At 45.3% G+C, this 18,512-nt stretch overlaps 2 protein-coding genes across 3 annotated transcripts in view; one reads left to right on the top strand and one right to left on the bottom strand.

The window, feature by feature from the left end:
• The window catches only part of SYNDIG1 (synapse differentiation inducing 1), a 49,662-nt gene extending 48,545 nt beyond the window's left edge, over positions 1-1,117 (bottom strand). For both annotated transcript variants that reach the window (XM_066316384.1, XM_066316385.1), the window contains exon 1: positions 915-1,117. The gene's annotated coding sequence lies outside the window, so the exon portion shown is untranslated. The remainder of the gene's footprint in view (positions 1-914) is intronic.
• EIF4A3 (eukaryotic translation initiation factor 4A3) overlaps positions 1-18,512 on the top strand; it is a 359,684-nt gene that overhangs the window by 194,876 nt on the left and 146,296 nt on the right. The window lies entirely within an intron of this gene.

Genomic DNA, 18,512 nt, shown 5'->3' with positions numbered 1-18,512 from the left:
GAGTGGCATGTTATACCCCCCACCAGTCCCACACAGACCCTTGTACCTCTGCCCCTGCAGCACACTACTGACTGGGGAGCACTACCAGTCCTGGTCCAGGAAGGCTTGTACTCCTGGAGTGTCAGTTCCCAGAAATGCTCTCAGGGCATTGCCAGCCTCTTCCTCCTGAAGAACTGACCCCTTGCACGAGGCATTAGCGATAGCCACATAACCCATCCAGAAGGACGTTGCAGGTATGGGGGACTTACTCCAATGTCACCCCACTGCCACCAAACCAAGACACGCCAATAGCAGAGACCACTGCTACCTCCTTGCCTCAAACATCCCTTTCTCCAACTTAGCAGTCAGTGCTCTCAAACTAGAAGATGGGAAAGAAAAGAAATTCAGTCTGGCGCCTCTCTGGAGCAGGACAGCGAGAGGAACGGGCAGCTGCGGCTGGCAGGAGCTCAGCATCTCCACTGCCTGAGCCCGGCTCGGGCTCTGCCCCCACATACCCCTGCACAACCCGTCTCCCCTTCCCTGGGCTGAGAGCAAAAGCTATTCTGCCACACTGAGCTACCTCACAGGGAAGAGGAGAGAAGGGAAAACGAAAACCCCGCGTGCACCTTTCCCTTTCAGAGCACCCAATCTCGCCGCGGCAATGGAAAAGCCTCTTCTCCCTGCAGACCCCACCGGGCAAGACCGGACACGGTAATTTGGGCTCTCCGCAGGGCATCAGGGAAGCACCTCTGCGGGCGGCCCCGCTCAGCCCGTGCGCTTCCCTGCGCTCCCCCTGGAGTCCCTTCCACCGCGGCGGCTGCGGGAGCCGCGGCGCCCCCGCCTCCGCTCCGTGCTCCGGAGGATGCGGCGGAGCGGGTATTTGGTGCATCGCTGCCCGCAGAGGATCGGAGAGGGTGGGCTGGGGGGTCACTCACCTCCCTGCAAGGTGACCCGCGGCGCGGTGCTCCCGCCGGAGCGGTCGGAGCGGTGGCTCAGCGCCCGGGCGCTCCGCCCGGCAGCATCCCCGCGGCGGGGGCGGCGGCGGGGACCGGGCCCCGGGGCTGCACAGCGCCGGCGGAGACCGGGCTGCGCTGCCTACACCTCCTCGGCGGCACTGTGGGCTCAGGAGGAGGAGGAGGAAAAGGAGGAGGGAGGCAGGGAGAAAGAGAGAGAGAGAGAGAGAGAGGCCGGCAGAGAGAGAGAGAGAAGCAGGAGAACGAGTCCTGCGCGGCAGCGCGGCCAACTTTCCTTCTGCAGCGCAGCAGGAACACCCTCCCATCCCTCGGTGTGTAACCCCCGCCCCGGGAGAGCACGGCAAAACCCTCCCCTCTCTGAACCCCCTCTCCTCCTCCTCCTCATCCTCTCTAGGCCTTCCTCCCAGCCAGGTCTCCTCTGTTCCCCGTACACCGGAGCTCAGCGAACCTTTACGGGCACCGCTCCTCTCGCCCCAGCCCAGCCGCCACACCTTGCCCTGCCGCGGAGAGACGCCGGGACTGCTCCCCCAGCCACAAGGACACTGCCAGCATTCCAGGACAGCTCCACAAGGCGATGGGGAAGCTCCAGCAGCTCTGGATAGTGTTAAATGTTTGTATTTTATTTTTTAGCATAATAATGAGCACACTGGGCTGCATCCCACGGCATTGAGGGGTGTTCCCCGCTTTCCTAAGAATCCTGAGTAACAGGGATAAGCAGTGTTCATTCACTCCTCTTCCCATTCCCAACAGGCCTGCTAGCCAAGTCAATTGCCTAAAAGCCTCTCTGTCATCACTTCTTTCTAGATGCTTCAACATCCACGGCTCAAAATGCAGTTGGGAAATCACATGTCCCATTTAGATCACTGCTTCCCTTTGCCTCTACAGGGAGAGAGACACGAGGACGCAAAGCCCTGAGGCATTTTTGTTGCCTTCAACTCTCTGGGTTATGGCTTTTTTTTCTCTAACTGCTTGCTTATCATTTGTTATTCATGCTACCAAAATAAGGCACGCCAAATATTTGCTGAAGGAGAATGTTCAAGATTTAAAACACACGTTAACTAACTCTGAGCCCATCTTAGGGTTTTTCTCCAGCCCTGTTTTCTGCTCTCCCACAAAATTTTATTGGTATTCCAAACTCACTTTGTGTTTAGTATATCCTAGTGGTATTCACAGAAGATTTTCCTCTCTTCCTAAATATCTGGTCCCTTGCTCATTCCTGAGTTGATCCAGACTGCAGGGAGGTTTTTATCTGAGAGAAAACAGTTTCTTCCTTAATGTAATAGGCACTGGGAGACAGTTCATATATAATCAGCAGGAAAAAATAACCCCAAATTATGATCACCCTGATTCTCCAGAATGTTTTTCACCTTTACTTTATTGAGAATAGAAGTCTCTAAATCACCATCATTATGCCTTTACCGAGTAACACTTTTAGGTCTTTCCATTCTGCTTGTGCAGGGACATAACTTTAAGGGGTGTTGGCTTGCAGCCAAAGGTATTTCAGCTCCTACAGTGCAAATTCATCAGTCATCACTGCTACTGATTGGAGATACCAGCTGGTTTGGATGGATGGTGAATTCCTACTGAAATACATTTTTTGTGACCAAATTTATTTGTGAAATAAGGAGAAATCCAAATGAATTTGTTGGGATTTTTTTTTTAAAGAAAAAAAATCATTTCTGCAGAATGGATTGGGGAAGGGATTTCTGGATCATAAATCAAATTTTCTTGCTTCCAGGCAGTTTGTTTCCTTCTGACACTTCAAAAATATGGGTTTTTTTCCATAATGTTATCAAGCTGATATTCAGTGACATTAAGGAAGTAATAATTTCCCCTAACAGTGTTCTTCTGCCTTTACCATTCTCCCTGAACCAAACTAAGCACATTGTTCCTTCAGTTTGGGAAGACCATGGAACTTCATGTCCATGAGGAAATCTGGCCTCATTCGGTTTACTCGAATTTTGCAGCAGAACCAAGAAAATCTAAGTAGAGGAGCAACCACAATCCAACAATGACAGGGGCTGTAACCATTGCTACAGACCAGGGCATACTTCTCCTTTTTTTCTAGTCAGCATCTTCTCTTGCCCAAACCCAAAGAATTTACCAATACACTAATTAACTCATAATTAACTAGTGTCAATTATGGCACTCCATTTGCCATAAATTGTCCTATTTCTTTTGCTGGAAAGCTGATGGCTGTGCCTGATTTGATTTTGATATTTGCAGCTCACTGATACCCTGCTGATTTTTGGAGAAAGTTCTTCAAATAGCAAGAGAATGGGGCTTGTGGTAGGGCAGGTGAACTGCAGCGGGCTCGTTTGGGATTTGGTGGTTTCTCTTCAGGTGCAGCAGCATCCCTGAGAGTCCCCTTCAATACCAGGTTGTACAATGCATCCTTAATGCATTGTACCAGCACATTTCACAGCTTCTCGTGGCAAGAAACTGGGAGGTTCATGCTATGTGTTTAGCAGTGGTAACTAACCCTTTCTTTTTGTTTCTAAAGGTGCTTTCCTCCACAGCTGATGGAGACATAACTCAGCAGGAAAGCTTCTGTGCAGACAGAAGCACAAAGCACTGCACTGACAGGGAGCAACACAAGGAGATGTTTGAAAGGGACAAAGGTGGGGAGGAAGAAAGTCCACTTCACTGGTCTGATGGCTGTTGGAGCAGGGCAGCCCATGATGGCTTGTGAGCCTCCATGGTCCTTCAGTTTCTGTCTGTGAGGAGGTAGGGATTTGGGAGCCATCAAGGTGGGATGTCAAAAAGGAAATGCCACCTGGAAGCAGAAATGACCAGAGATGTACAAACAGCTTTTCTTACAAAATGGAGGTTTGTAGGAGTCGAGGAAGGGATGAGACTTTGCAGGCACATATCACTGTAGCTTCAGGGAAATCATTTCACCACGAGTCACTCTGGGCAGGGCTGTTACAAGGCTAATGCTGACTCAACAACTGGCCACTGCCTTCAGTGGAATCACCCTAAGGAACAGCACCTGGCTGGGGAGTCACACAGTCCTGATCTTTGCTCCCCTGGGTGCTCTGCACCACAATCTGGGAGAGTCCTTGGAGACAAAGCTGCTCTGAAAGCCTCGGGACCAAACTATGTGGGAATCAGCACAGCGTGAGAGCACGAGAAAGTCTCCCGGTCCGGAGCCACACTTCCAATGCAGCAGGAACAGAGCTTTGTGGTAGCCAGGAGGATTTCAGAAGAGTCATTAACTGGTGCATCTACTGATGTGCTAAAATGCTCGTGGGCGTGTCACGTTACACTGTGGTCCTCAGCTGTCCAAAGTCAGAATCTAGGATATGATGCATGCTCAGGACACCAGCAGTAAGGAAGTAGAAAGGCAGTGCCTTGCAGGTGCATTGGTGGTCTGTAGGAAGAGCAGCAGCACCACCTATCACCAGAGAGGGAAGGAGAGAGGATGGACCACGTGCTGCTCCTCCTGCCTGTTCTCTAAGACCAGAGCCCAGATTTTCACTGCAGACAAACTTTCTTCTTCTAGCAGAAGAACCTGACTTAAATCTTTCACTGCACTCCTTCTGCTAAATCTTCCTGTGGTGCACAGCTAGCAGAAGGAGATGGAGGGGAAGGAAAGGTGGTTTTGGAGAAGGGCTGAGAGCTGGAATTTACAGTGGTAATGAACCAGAATAAAAAAAATAACCTTCAGGTCTACAATACCCAAAGAATTGCTCAACACTCAGAGGGCACAATTAGGCCCTAGGACCCTGTGCTCCTAGTTGTGCAAGGCTTTTGTCTTGTGGGTTCTGTCAGTCAAAAATCCTGGCAACAGAATTATATGTATGGTCTGAACCATATGTAGCTTGATTATAATTCAGAGTAATAGAAAAAAACAATCAAGAAGTAGCCCAAAATCTGGAATTTCTTCTTGCCAAAGGCAAAATGAATCTTTCCATGTAATTGGATTCAACCCCAAAGGCATAGCCAGAAGTGTTTTTAACTTTCTGAGAAAGTAATACTGGTTAGCTGGAATGGCTGAGCTGTGTGGGTGCTAAGGTTCATGTTGATTTGTTTGCTGGTAGTTCTGAAACCAGAATAAAAATGACAGTCTGGATTAAGCCAAGCTGAACACGTTTTTTCTTATTCTGTATTCACAGCATATTGACAAGGAAAAGATACAATTTTTTGGCTGAGTGAGTTATGCAGCTTAGCTCAAGATCAAATGTTTGATTGCTTTGAACTCTTCTTTATAAACTGGATATGCATACTTACTTGCAACAGAAGAAAAATCTAAACACAATCACTGTCTGCCTAATTAAACCAGAAGTGGCAGCTAGGTATCATCTGCCAGAAGGTTGAAGAAGGTCTTTGCATCTGGTGCTAAGTTAATTTGGAGGGACCTGTTAGGAAAACAGCACTAACCTTTTATATATTTTGTACTCTAGAAGGGTATTAGACTTTGCCTTAGACAAGTCGCATGAATTCAGCCAAAGTGGCCCAGTTTCTGATATGTCCAGGAGCTGAGAGACTCAGAGGCTCAGAAAAAACCTGCACTGCTTTTATTTTGCCATCTGTGCCTTGCCTCACTGCATACATCTCTCATGTTTGAAGTTTTTGGGATTCTTCCAGGAGGCCTTAGAGCAAGTTCTGGCAATGATACTTTCCTGTCCAAAAGGTGGTTCTTTAATCAGTATGGGCACCTCCAAGGGAGAGGGAACTGTGTCATTTTCGTGCTGCCTTACACTGGCCTTTGGAGGTAGACAGGAAAGGCACAGGTTAGTTCTAATTGAGATGTGGCCATCTGTCAGACAGAAAACATGCCAAGGCCACCTTGTGACTGTTTTATAAAGGAAGGAACCAGCCCCTGGTGAAATATTTAGGTGCTACAGACATTAAACCGAGTCAGCCAAATAACTGAGATGATAAAGTTCCTCTTGGATGCAATTAAGGATCTTCTGAGTTATCTAGCATCTCACCTTAAATGTCTTTTCATCCACAGTGAAACTGCTTTGTTGAAATCAGACACTTTTTTGGAGCTGAGTGCCATGAAATTTGACCCACTATGGATTGCTCAGGCACCCAGTATCTAGGGACCTGTGTATAAACATGGTTAGAGACAGAACTTTCCCCAAAAATCTGACACACTAGGTAGCCAGGACAATAAAAGGAGGGGTTGGAGGCACCCAGTCCTGTAGGGGATCTCAGACCTAGATTTATATCTGGGCATGCTGATGGGTTAAATTAATTGTTGATGAGTAAAGTTAAATTAAAGTTTCAGATCATCACAATCCGTTGATTCACCCCCTTAAAGAAAGATGATTGGGCATGTGAAGAAGCCCTGGATCATCCAGGCAGTGCCAAGGGACTCAATACAAGTCATGTAGAAGAGATTCAACACTCCGAGACAGCAGCTGGAATCAGGAGGATACTGAGCTGAGCCTTCTGCATGTGATTCCCACCTCAGCAATTATGATTAAGGAGAATACGAGGCTCTTTTCTTGCTGCCTGCAGCCTACACAGTGTGGGTGAAGCCCCATAGCTTAGAAGCCTCAACAGCAGCTGTGCACAAAGGACATGATGGGTTCCAAAATCTCCATCATCATTCAGATTTAAAGTAGACAGTGCCTGACCTGTAACATTAGGGGGGGGGGGGGGGGGGGGGGGGGGGGAGGGGAACCTTCTGCTGTATTTTGGGGGTTAGATTTGGGGTTTTTTTACTTCTAGAATTTTTCCCATAAGGTGCTAGGAAACTAACAACTGAGTACTTCTGGGTGCTCAAGCAGAACAAAGGGGCCAAAGAAGATGAGTTGTAGCACCTGACTAGGCTTCTTTGGGTCTCTGGGAGTTTTCCCCTGGAGGAGGAGATAACTCGAGTTTTGGGGACAGGTAAAGGACAGGGCTGGGGGCAGCTGCGCTGTTGTCTCTTGGGCTCAGCATTCAGAGAAAGGATATGGCCAGGCTGCTGCTTGCTGTGGGATGAGTTCATTGTCACCACCAGGTCTGGTCCTGAGAAAATCTACCATCATCTGCTCTTGAGCCCAGGAGTTGTGAGCTCGCCTCCTCCTGCCCTGCTGGGCCAGCCCTGTCCCACCACCGGCACTGCCTTGGGGCTTTTTATACTCTGTGCCTGCCCTGCCCTGCCCTGCCCTGCCCTGCCCTGCCCTGCCCTGCCCTGCCAGGACATCCCTGCTGGGACATCCCTGCCATTCAGCTGCCACCGCGGAGCTTCGGATAGATCCCATCCACCAGCCCGGGATTTTCCACCGTGCCAGCCTGGTGCTGTCCGAGTCCCAAGAGCTCAGATTGCCCCTTGAGGTTTCTGGTTCTGTTCATTATTAATGCTGTAGTTGTTGTTTGTTTGCCTTGTTGTAAGTACTAGTAAAGAATTGTTATTCCTATCACCACACTTCTGCCTGAAAGCCTCTTTAATTTTCTGAATTATAATAATTTGGAGGAAGAGGATTTGAATTCTCCATTCTTAGGGAGGCCCTGACCCTCCCTAGCAGATACCTGTCTTTCAAACCAAGACACTGTAGAAACGCACCCCACACCCAAGCAAGTGTTTCCATTAAGGGAAGGTTTTAGACTCCCGCCTTGTTGTTCTAATACGGTAAAAAGACTTAGAAACTTCTCTGCTGTCCTGGCAATAATTGGCTAAATGCCAAGACAAAAACCACTGATAGGTCTCCTTACCTGTTCCTCAGAAAGGTAGTTATTCTCCATTGGGCTGTTTGCCAAAAAACCCACCCAAATCGTTCAATAATTAAGAGAGAGCACCAGGCTTCTCAGCGCATTCTCAGGGTGTTGTAACAGTGTGGGACCTGCCCTTATGCTGTGTTTGGCTTTATTCTTTGGTTTTGTGTTATTTTCTTCTTTTATTAAAACCTTTTTGCATTTTCAAGACATACTCAACCATGCTGTCTTGCTAGTCATTTAAGCCATTTTGTGTGAGGTGCTGGACACCCCTAGAAGTATTGAACCCTCGCAGAGCTTATTATACCCAGCTCTTTGAGAAATTCAGTATTTTTCTTTCTGCACTACGAGACTGTGAAAATAAAGAGGAGCTCAGATTTCCACTTCCAGTCTGCTGCTGCATCTCCTCTTGTAAGCACAGAGTCTCACTGCTCCTCAGGATGCCTGACAAGAGCCTGCAGACCTGTTAAGGCATGGAGGCAGTGATAGAGCCCGGCCTCAGCATTGTCCACCTGAATAGACCATGGAAAACTGCTGGGCACAACAACACAAAGTCCTGAACCTGGGAGAGAACAACAGTGAGAAGTTGATGTAAATTACAGATAGCTCCATGAGAAACAGTCAGATTTCACAGGTGGGGAGGAGAAAGATACTGATATGAAAGCTTGTGGAAGGGCAAAGGTAAGGAGACAGGCCAGAAGAATAGGACATCGTGGTCTGTAAGTAGGATAGCCAAGGAGAAATTACTTGAACACTCTTCAGTGGCCCCACAGAATTTATCAAGATCCACTAAAAGAATTAATCCATCTGGCTGAAAAATACCTAGCTGACAGGAATGCTTATTGAATTAACTGATTGAATTGCAGGGGGGAACATAAATTAATCTTTCTTATTAATTTCCCTGTGCTTATCTGTCTTTTATATATGATGAGTGGGTTGGGTTTTTGGGGGGTTTTTTTTCACATGGAGTAACTTCTTAAGAGAAAGGACAGGATTTTCCCAAAACAAATGTCCTAACAAATACCCTAGAGGTGCTCTGGAGATTCTTTGCATGTCCTGTGTGATTTAGAAAGCCTAGGAGCTTATGTTCCTAGTGCCTTAGCTCCCAAGAAGGCATCCTGCTCTGACTATGGAGATGTTTTCGTGCAGGCATGTTCCTCTTGTCCTAACCTGGCCAGAACTTGCAGGCTCAGAGCACCAGGGCATGGGTTGGGATGTGTACAAGAAAGTTCCTCAGGAAGTCTGGAGCCTCAAAGACCCTTAGCATTCTAGGGAAATAAAAATAAAAACAAAAAAAAAGCATGACCTTGAAAAAAAGGAAGCTTTTTGTCTCTTGTCCTTCCTGCTCATGGGAAGAGATCTGGATCCCAAACTCATTTTCCTTTTCACCTTACTCATCAATGTCCCAAAAATTCAGATCTCTTTTTCCCTACAACAAAGGGATCACCTAGAGCTTGTGATTCTCTGCTGGTCTCTTTGTATATTACAATATATGTTTGTATATGTAGCAGAATTTTAAGATACTTTCTCAGGAAAGAGATCTATAGTGGAAAAGGAAGATCTTTTCCATGTAGAGACAATATTAAGGGTAGACAGGGACATGTCGGAGCTCTGGTGTTCAAGAAAAATCTCCCAACTGAAATCAGTCAAGGGTTGTGCTTCCAAATTAATTGCCTGCTTCTGTCCTTAGCATCTGGGCGTGGAATCAAAACTGATGAGCCAACAAAGCAGCACTGAGCTGCTCCTGAGAGCAGTCACCATAAATAACAAGAAGTACTAGGAGAAGTACTCTTTGAAATTCAGATCACAAGAGGCATTAAAAAAGGGGCATGCATTTGAAAAAGTATGCAGGAGGAGCAGAAATACCATGCACCATACATTAATTGTCATGCATGTGACAAAATCTTCAGTGTTGCTGTTATTTAAAGTCATAACATTTATTTCCAGATTATTAATACCATACCAGGGATGAAGTAATTAAACTGGCATCCCATTTCCTCTGAACTGGAGGCCAGGCCTTCAGCCGGTGTAAATCAGAACAGCTACACTGCAGTGACTTGGTTTTACAACCCATTGGGAAACAGAGCCATTTATTCTACAAAGGGAGAGCTGAAAAAGAACTCCAACCCTTCTTCACCCCATGTTGTCCCTTCTGCCCCAGAGTGAGGGTAAGCAAGCAGGGCTAAAGGCATTGCTCACCTGAAACCACTCCCAGAGCACACTGCAAACAATCTGGAAACAGCTCCCAGCAGATTAAAAAACTTAAATTTGTAAGATTAAAAATTTAATAACATGCTAGTGGTTTCTTCCAAATGGGCACACCTTGTATCTTATTTCTCTTATACCCAAACCTACCAGAAATACTCACAGATCTATTATGGTAGAAATGCTGTATTATGTGGGCAGGAAAAAGCTGATTTAGAATTCACCACCCTGTCATCCCCATTTAAGCCCTCTAGCTTTCTGCCTGCCTTCCTAGCCCCATTTGGAGATATTCCTTCAGTTTGACCCAAATTCTTAAGCTCCTGTGGCATCCCAAACTGCCAGAGGTACCAGACATACATCATCCTATTGTATGGTTGCAGAAAATGTGTACATGTTCAACAGCCACCTCTTTCAGATGAGATTTATATTTTTCCTTAGTCAAGGGTGAGCTTTGCAGGCACAATCTGGCCCTGAATTTTTCCATTAAAATTGCTTTTTAGCAGAAATTCTTTGAGGTTTTCGAGGGTTTTGTGGTTTTGTTCTCTCTTTCTTTCTTTTCAGCAGGTGTTTGTTCTCTTTGAGAACTTTGATGGCTTCCAAAATGAAAATTTAACCTTTCTCCACAATGTTTCGGTGTTGCCACTTCTCACTTTTTCATTTATGGAAAACTGCAGTGTTTAAGGGTGTGTTTTGATGCATATTTTTGGAAGAAATATCACAATTTCTGACTAAGAACCCCTCCATATTTCACAGTTCTTTCCACATTCCACATGGGGCTATCCAATCAAAGATACTTTGAATTAATAACCCAACACTTTTGAAGTCCATATACCTGTATTTTTGGTGCTAGATTATTGCCAATCTTTTTCTTCTTTTTTCTGCTACTGACAAAATACCACTATGTTACGCCAGTTTTTATGGGTGTCTTGGAAACTTTTCTTTGCTTGATTGGGACAAATTCTCTCTTTCACAATAACTTGTCTCCATTTTAAATGCCTCTTACCTGCAAGCAATTAGTCTGACAGCTTTATCCACCTCTTGTAATCTACCTGTTCAATAAATTACTGGAATCACTGGGACAAGAACCCTCCTCTCTCTTACTGTTCTGCGTAACACTATGAGGCAGAGAGAATCTAAGCTTTGGGATGTACAGCAGTCCCTGCTTTATAATTAATGAATCATAATGATTGTTGTGTTCTGTTATGTTATAATGCTTTGTTCCTTTCCCCCGCTGTTTTTAAGGAATATGGCTTCCCAAGTTTGCCCCTTCCCCTTTCTCTGCCAATCCCAATGTATCACTCCCAGCCTCCTCCCCTAAATCTTGTCTGTCATTTGGTTGTCCTCCCCTGCTTCTAGAAAGTTCGAGGAAGGCCATCGAGTGATAGGACAGGAACAGAGGAAGTTCCTCCCCTTACTCCTCCATTGGATTTCTGGACGGTCCTTCCTATCCTCACCCCTTCCCATCTTGCCCCTTGTTGGTTCCCTCCTTTGGTACCTCCCCTGTTTATAAGTTGCTGTCCTTCCCTGTCACAGAGGCTTTGCTGGAGGAGTTCCCTTGGGACTAAGAGTTCCCTCTGGGGACTGTAGTAAAGGTCTTGGATTTCGCCCTCTGTCTGAGACTGACTCATTCCTCTGCTAGCGTTGCAATCCTCTCCCGCAACAAGGGAAAGGATCCCTTAGCTGTTCCTTGGGTTCTGCCCATCCTGAGGAGTGTCCCTTGCTTGTCCACAGTGTCAGAGTAGCCTGGGCAGACAGAGGCTTTGCTCTCTTGAGAGACATTGCAACAGATAATATTGGAAAAGTGGCTTTTCCCTGTTTTTCAGTCCAAAAATTTCATTTTCTCCAAGGAAACAGAGAGCAGGGTCCCATAAGGGAATTGTCTACTGATCACTAAGAGGAAAACTTACAGCAAATTATGCTGAGTGTATGAAATACAAAAACTAGTCCAGGCTACTCAAGATAGTTGACAAGGCAGAGCTACTGGACCCGAATTGCTATGTCCAGCACAGTTCTAACCTCAGACAGGATCAGTCAAAGCTTTGTGTGATACTCCTGTCACCTCAAACTATTGGAAGTTTTAGCTACAACTTGTCTACACAGAAGGCAAGGAAGGAGATGTTTGCATATTACGTAAAACAGCTTCAGCTGGGGTGAATTGGCATGGCTAATGTGATTAGACTGATACTCATTAGTTAAAACCCTAAGGATCCTATGGCCCATGACCCTATCCTAACTTTACTTTTTGAAAAGTATGAAACTTATGGATAGTTAGCTTTACACTTAACCAAAACCAGAAGTGTGCCTATAAGCTCAATTTTTCATGTGCCAAAAAACTTGGATGCAGACTGCAGAGGCTGTGATTTCAGGTGGTTTAGTAAGGGTAATGTTTGGTCCATCTTTCTTCTTTGTCTGAACACATCTCTCATTATTATCATTGCTTCATATTTTTGTGGATGAAGCTAAGGAATTTCAGTGGAATAATTCTCTGAGATGCACTGAAACCTGTATGTCTCATTTTTAGGGCCAGTGAAACAGGTGGGATGAGAAGGTATTCAAGCATCTTGGAAAAATCCTGAGGAGATGGTTGTCTTGGATCCCTGAAATCTGAATCTTCAAGGAAAATGTTCACTGCAAAGCAAATTCAAAGAATGCTGAGGTACTTTGATGGAGTGTGTGCCTATCTGCTTTGCTGCTAGACAATGTTGTTGGCTTTTTCAAACACAGATTTTCCAACTGTGTCAAGTATCACTTGGAGTATTCTCCTAAAATCACTCCTAACACTCCTGTCCTGGTTAGGACACAATACTTCTCCCATTGAAGGATCATGAATTTTTCTAATCCCCTTTCACTTGGGGGTCTACAGTTTTCTCCACAATGACCCTTGAGCATAGTTTTGCTCCAAATGCAGTTGTCAGGGAAGACTATTGTGTTCATCTCCAGCCTAATCCTGTTGGTCCTCTGGCATTTCAGTGTTAAAGCAAACTTCACCAAAGGAGGTAAGTTAATTTTCAACTGTATGTTTTGGTATTTCCAGCTCTTGGCTGAAGTCAGAATTTCAAAGAATCACAGAATAGTTGATCTCTGAAGAGACCCATAAAGGACATCTAGTCCAACCTCCTGCAGTAAGCAGAAACATCTTCCACTAGACCAGGTTGCTCAGAGCCCCACCGAACCTGACCTCCAAAGCTTTCAGGGATGGGGCATTTACCACCTTTCTGAGCAACCCACTCCAGTGGTTCAACACCCTCACCATAAAAATATTTCTTACTTATACCTAATGAGAATTTCTCTTCTTTTAGGACAGATTTCTCCAGAGCTTTTTATTTCCTAAGGGAGAGTAAAAATCACCTCAGTGACAGCAAAGGCTTGATATGTGCAGAGAGGCTTCAAAGGAGCCTCAGGTCCAGCTGAGGTGCTGCTGATTGACATCATAGGTAAGGCATTAGTCTAGGAATTAATCTGGCCCCTCAGCAGATTGCAGGATGCTGGTACCAACCCACTCTAGGCTGCGAGATGGTTTCCATTGGGACACTGAGAGCTATAGCTCACAGCTGACCCTGTGTTTGGGCCCAGCAGGAAATGTAGGGCCTCAGAGAAGCAGCATGTAGAGCACTGTAATCACAGTCACAGCAGCTTGTCAGAGGTACAGACTTGTCCTCACTGCTGGGTGAAATTGAGCTGAAAGCTGAGGTTGAGAGTCCAGTTGTCCCTGAAGTTGGAACAGCCCTGGCCAAGAATGGGAGGGCTGTGCCAGAGCAGCTTCTTTATCTTCCTCGCCCTTCCACACAGGTCCTGTGTCTGTTGCAGAATGGATGCCGAGCAGGGGCAAGTGGAAACACTCAGCCAAGTGCTAAGCATTTTATGCTGTTGCCTGATTGATTTTAAACTGTCTGAACTTGGCAACACCTCTAAGGACCAGTTACATAAGATTGGACATGTTTGTTCCTGACATTGGGGCTTGTAAACTCCTGGTGTGCTGGTAACAGCTGAAGAGCCTGCATTTCAAACTGGAGCTGCAGCACTGCTTGGCTCACATGGCCAGCTCTGCCCTCCACCCCCGGGGCCCATGGTGGGCTGGCAGTGTCACTGTCCCCAGCAGAGACACCACCGTGCACAGAGGCCAAGTCTCAACTTCTCAGCTGCCGTCCTTCCCAGGCAAGGCTGGCTCAAGCAAGGGACACACGTGTGTCCATACTTGTGTTTGTGGCCTCTCAATGTCTTTTTGGGTGTTTCACCACTTCAGGGAGCTGGTGCTCACTTGGTTTTCAACTGGCTCCATTCCACTCAGACTGGATGAGAAAAAGCATTGCAGGGCTCCTCTCGAAATTGCAGAGACCTGTTGTTGCAGGAACCTTTAAAATCACCTTCACATGTGATTAGGAGTGTTTCAAACCTGTTTGTACTCAAAATGATGTTCAGTTGGGGAAAGGCCAGGTGGAGGAAGAAACCTCCAAAGATCCCTTGTCAATACCACACAGCTTTATTGTTTTAAGTTTTGCCTAATTATCTACAATAAGAGAGAAGGAGAGACACAAACTATGCAACCCTAGTGAGATCAGTTGTTGTCTTGCCAGATTCTCAGAAAGAGCCTCTGAGGAGTCTCAGAAAAGAGAAGAGATGGCATAGCAAACACAGCTGAGTTGCCAAACAGCAGCTTTGATGTGTAAAACAGGAAAAGCTTATTTTTGGAGGGAAAAAATGTACTTCTTATTGCATTTTTCACAGTCCATTCCAAAGGTGAAGAACCAACCATTACAGCCAGCAGCATGGGCCAGCATCTCACCTGCAAAGGATGACAGTGTTTGTCAATCAGTCAGGATCCAGCTGCTTGCTCTTCCCAGCATTCTGCCAGAAGTGCCCTGGCCAGACATGTTGGCAGCCCTCAGCCCTTTGCACATCTGCAAGGAGAAAACAACAGAGCTTTCCCAGCCCCTGCAGCAGCCTACAGCATCCTCTGTGCATTTCTTTTAGGTTTCTAGTCACAGCCCCATCAGAGCTATGGGAAAACCTGGAGCTACTGCAGGTAGGGGAAATTTTGCTCTTGACCTGCCCATCTGCCTTTTATCACTACTGGTCTGCTTATACCCCAGGAAGAAGAGCTCTAAAGAACAAGTTTCCTGCTGGTGACGGGAGATGCCATTAATTTGTGCCATGATGGAGTTTGAAGCTCCCTGGCACACTGTAAATTTGTAATTGGCTGTTATCTTTAAGGGGACCTGACTGGGAAGCTGCAATCTGATGGCACTACCTAAAGGGAGACGAGGAAGGGCCAACTCTTTCTCTTGGTGAGAGAGCTTTGACTGTTTAGAAGATGATGAGGAGCATAGGGAGGCTTCTTAAACTTTTCTCAACAGCTCGTTTCAGTAATTGACACTGGTGCTAGCTGCATGCTTAAGCAGACCATCAATCTCAGCTCTGTATGCCACCAAATTAATGGCAAAAGGGGAGAAGATGGGATGGAATAATAAATCTGCCCTATTCATCACATTAAGGGTTATCTTCATGGGACTGCTGTTATAAATCTGGTTATAAAGAAGAAACTAAATAAGAAGCGTTGGGGGGAGTCTTAGCCATGTCAGGAAGTATTTTCTGAATTGCAAAGACATGCTGGGGGCTAAATGTATCTGTTGAAACATTTCAGTAGGCAGAAAAGTTATTTTTTGACAAGATGAAAAATTTCCCACCCCATTTGTGTTCTTCTTTTATTTTTACTTCATATGCTTTATTTAGCAATTAAGATTTTTCAGTCAATTTATTTCCAGATCAGTTCTTTCTAGCATTTGCTCTTTGGGTGGCTCAGTCTTTCAGCTCTCGTGGTCCCCATCTCGTGGCTGAGGGTCAAGGGATAGCAGTCTTCAGCACTTCTCTGGGAGGTGATTAACCCCAGGCAAAAAAAGAAAAAAGTAGTGCTTAAAAGCAAGAAGGACCCCAGCATAAAAAGAATTCATATTTAAACATCTGAGTTGTACTGACTGGATGATTGGGGGATGCCTTCTGCTCCCCAGGGACCACATTAGAGAGCTGGCCATGTCCGTCTCATCTAGCTCACTGAACAGAACCCAGGATGTCTCCTTGGGATCTGCAGGCATGAGGATGGCAACTGCTGTCAGCCTAAAACTTGCTCTGAATTATCTTCCAGGTGGAACCAAGGTGAGTTTGGCTTAGGTCCATCAGTACCAGCCTAGGAAGGTTCTTCCAGCTCTTTTCCAACTCCTGGTCCTCCTACTCTCTGGAGTGACTTGGAGGAGAAATCAAGGAAAGCTTGATTATTAGCTTCATAAAGCTGTTCCCTTCACATCTATTTTTTTTTTAGACATACACTGTTGGATTTTTATATTAAGGGGGTTTGAAAAGCTATTCACACGAAAGAAAGAATCTGGGATAAAAACATCTCCAAGGAATGTATTTTGCATGCTTTCCATTAAGACAGCAGGGTTTGTATTCAGCTGCAGGACCTGGCTGGCATTGCCTCCAGCAGCATCTGCCCTAGGAAGATGCCTGGAGCAAGAGCTGCTGACTGACAGGAGTGGCCAGGAGAGCTGGAGAGGGTGCTGTGACTGCAGAGCTGCTGGGTGGGGCTGAAGAGAGTCACCTCATAGAGGGGTCAAACAGATAAATATTCAAATTTGATTAATATTCTATATGATAAAAAATCAAATAGATTAGCTATCTCCATTGAGTATGAAGAGGCAACTTACTTTTAATTTTTTTTTCATGTTTTGGGCAATAGATATGCCAGGAAAAGTAGCCTGATTGGATGAACTAGACTCATCCCAGAGGAATGGAAGGGGCAAAAGAGGTTTGCTGTTTTGTGGGGTGGAAGTAGTAAATACAAGGGCAAGTGAGATAGATCAGAGAAAAATCAACAGAGTATCATAAAGTAATGTTCTTGGGAGGATTATGGGTAACAGAAGAGTTTTACTTGGTCTATGGTTTTTTTGAAATATAGTAAACAAGGTCCCTCTACAAAGATCCCTCATAAAATCAAAAAATGTTTTGACTCCTTAGCATAAAATTCCAGACACTTCCCCCTGTCATGGCTTTGACATATTCCCAAGCAGCAGCATGAAGGATGAAAAGATAATTAAGTGGGGCCAGGGCAGTGCAATTTACCCTCTGGGTATGGCCCCTGCTTATTTTTTGTCCTCTTGCCTTTATGAGCATCTTTGCATCTGCTGAAGTTGTTCAGATTTGCCCATTTTTGCTTACAATTCTGTGTGCCTCATAGGACAGGTTCTTCAAAAGGTAAAGGAAAGACCAGGGATGAGCAGCATCCCGCCTTTTATCAAAACCTTTCTTTTGTGTGGGATTCCTGAACAGTGCAGAATTAAACCTCCCATCTTACAGGTTGGCTTTAATTATCATTTAATTTACTTGTGATCCTACAGCTCCTCTTTTATTTCCAGTGCAATGTGGCCTGAATACATTGGCTGTATTATTATGGCCTGCTCACATAATCCCACAGTCTGCTGATCACCCTTGTCTTAAAGAATTTCATATTCACAGCTTGTTTCTTGTGGTTCCAATAAAAAACCCTCTTCATCCTTTCTTTGAAAAAGGATGTTTTGTTTTTCACCTTATTCTTAAGAATTAAAGAAAATTAAAGAGAAAGTGGGGGGGGGAAATACAAATTCTCCTCCTGACATTCTCTTTTCCCAACAGTTCCATCACTGTGTGCTGCATTTGTTGTCTTTCTAATGTATCCCTGCAGCAGGATTGTGCTTCTTCACCAAAGATTTGGCCTGTCAGTTCCCCACTGTTTATACAGTTATCATTAAATGTTCCTGTCATATCCAAACCTTGTTGTTTTTATTCTCTTCATCTTTGCCAGCACTCTGTAAGCTGCTCTCACCTTGGCACATGGCCATTAGCATACAGAGCACGGTGGCTGCTGTTGCTCTTCTCATTATTACCATAATGGCCAGAGAAGCAGCTTTAGGCACTGTGCAAATAATAGACAATCCCTGACAAAAAGAGAAAGCTCTAGTGTTGTTCAAAATAATCATGAAATCATTCCTGTGAGTATTCCCGCTTTCCTTTTAAAATATTAATTTCTAGCCATTGGAAAGCTACTATTAAATGCCATGTGTTATCCTTCTGGTTTTTTTACAAGATGTCCTGGGTACAGAGACAAGGGGGTGAAGTTTTTAGCCCTGTCTGTTCTATACCATGCACTCTCTTCAGGAAGTGTTTTTGTTTGGTGGTGAATACCCAGATTTTGTGGGTAAAAATATCTCTCTCTGTTGTACATTCTTTTATGAAAAGTGTTGTGGTTGTTGTGATTTTTCAGTAAATTTGGGTTCCAGTCTATAATTTCTCCCAGTGTTTCTCCATTATCGGAAGAGGTGGGGGGCAGGGCAGGGGGAGGGAAGGGGAGCAGCCTTGAGAGGGTTTCTCAGCTGGGTTTTAAATCAGCCCACAGAGCTGACTGTTGTGCATAATTCCTTCCTCAACACCTCACTTTCCAGCTATTTTTCGTAATGGCATTGGAGCCATAGCAGGTGAATCCCCACAGCACTTCTCTTGACTGTTTCCTTCCTCCTTAATTCATTTGGGAGATTGTCCATACTGAGCCATTTTACAGAAGTTTAGATTGACCACTGTGGTGTGGAGGACCAAGAATTGAGGCCTTGGATGGTAGTGTAACATTGGGCTGGAAGCCAGAACAGACCTACAGGATCAGAAATAAATCAGAAAATA

The sequence above is a fragment of the Sylvia atricapilla genome, chromosome 3 (assembly GCF_009819655.1).
Source record: "Sylvia atricapilla isolate bSylAtr1 chromosome 3, bSylAtr1.pri, whole genome shotgun sequence".
Lineage (NCBI taxonomy): Eukaryota > Metazoa > Chordata > Aves > Passeriformes > Sylviidae > Sylvia > Sylvia atricapilla.
The sequence above is the reverse complement of the archived record's forward strand: the minus strand, read 5'-3'. Positions and strand labels throughout refer to the sequence as shown.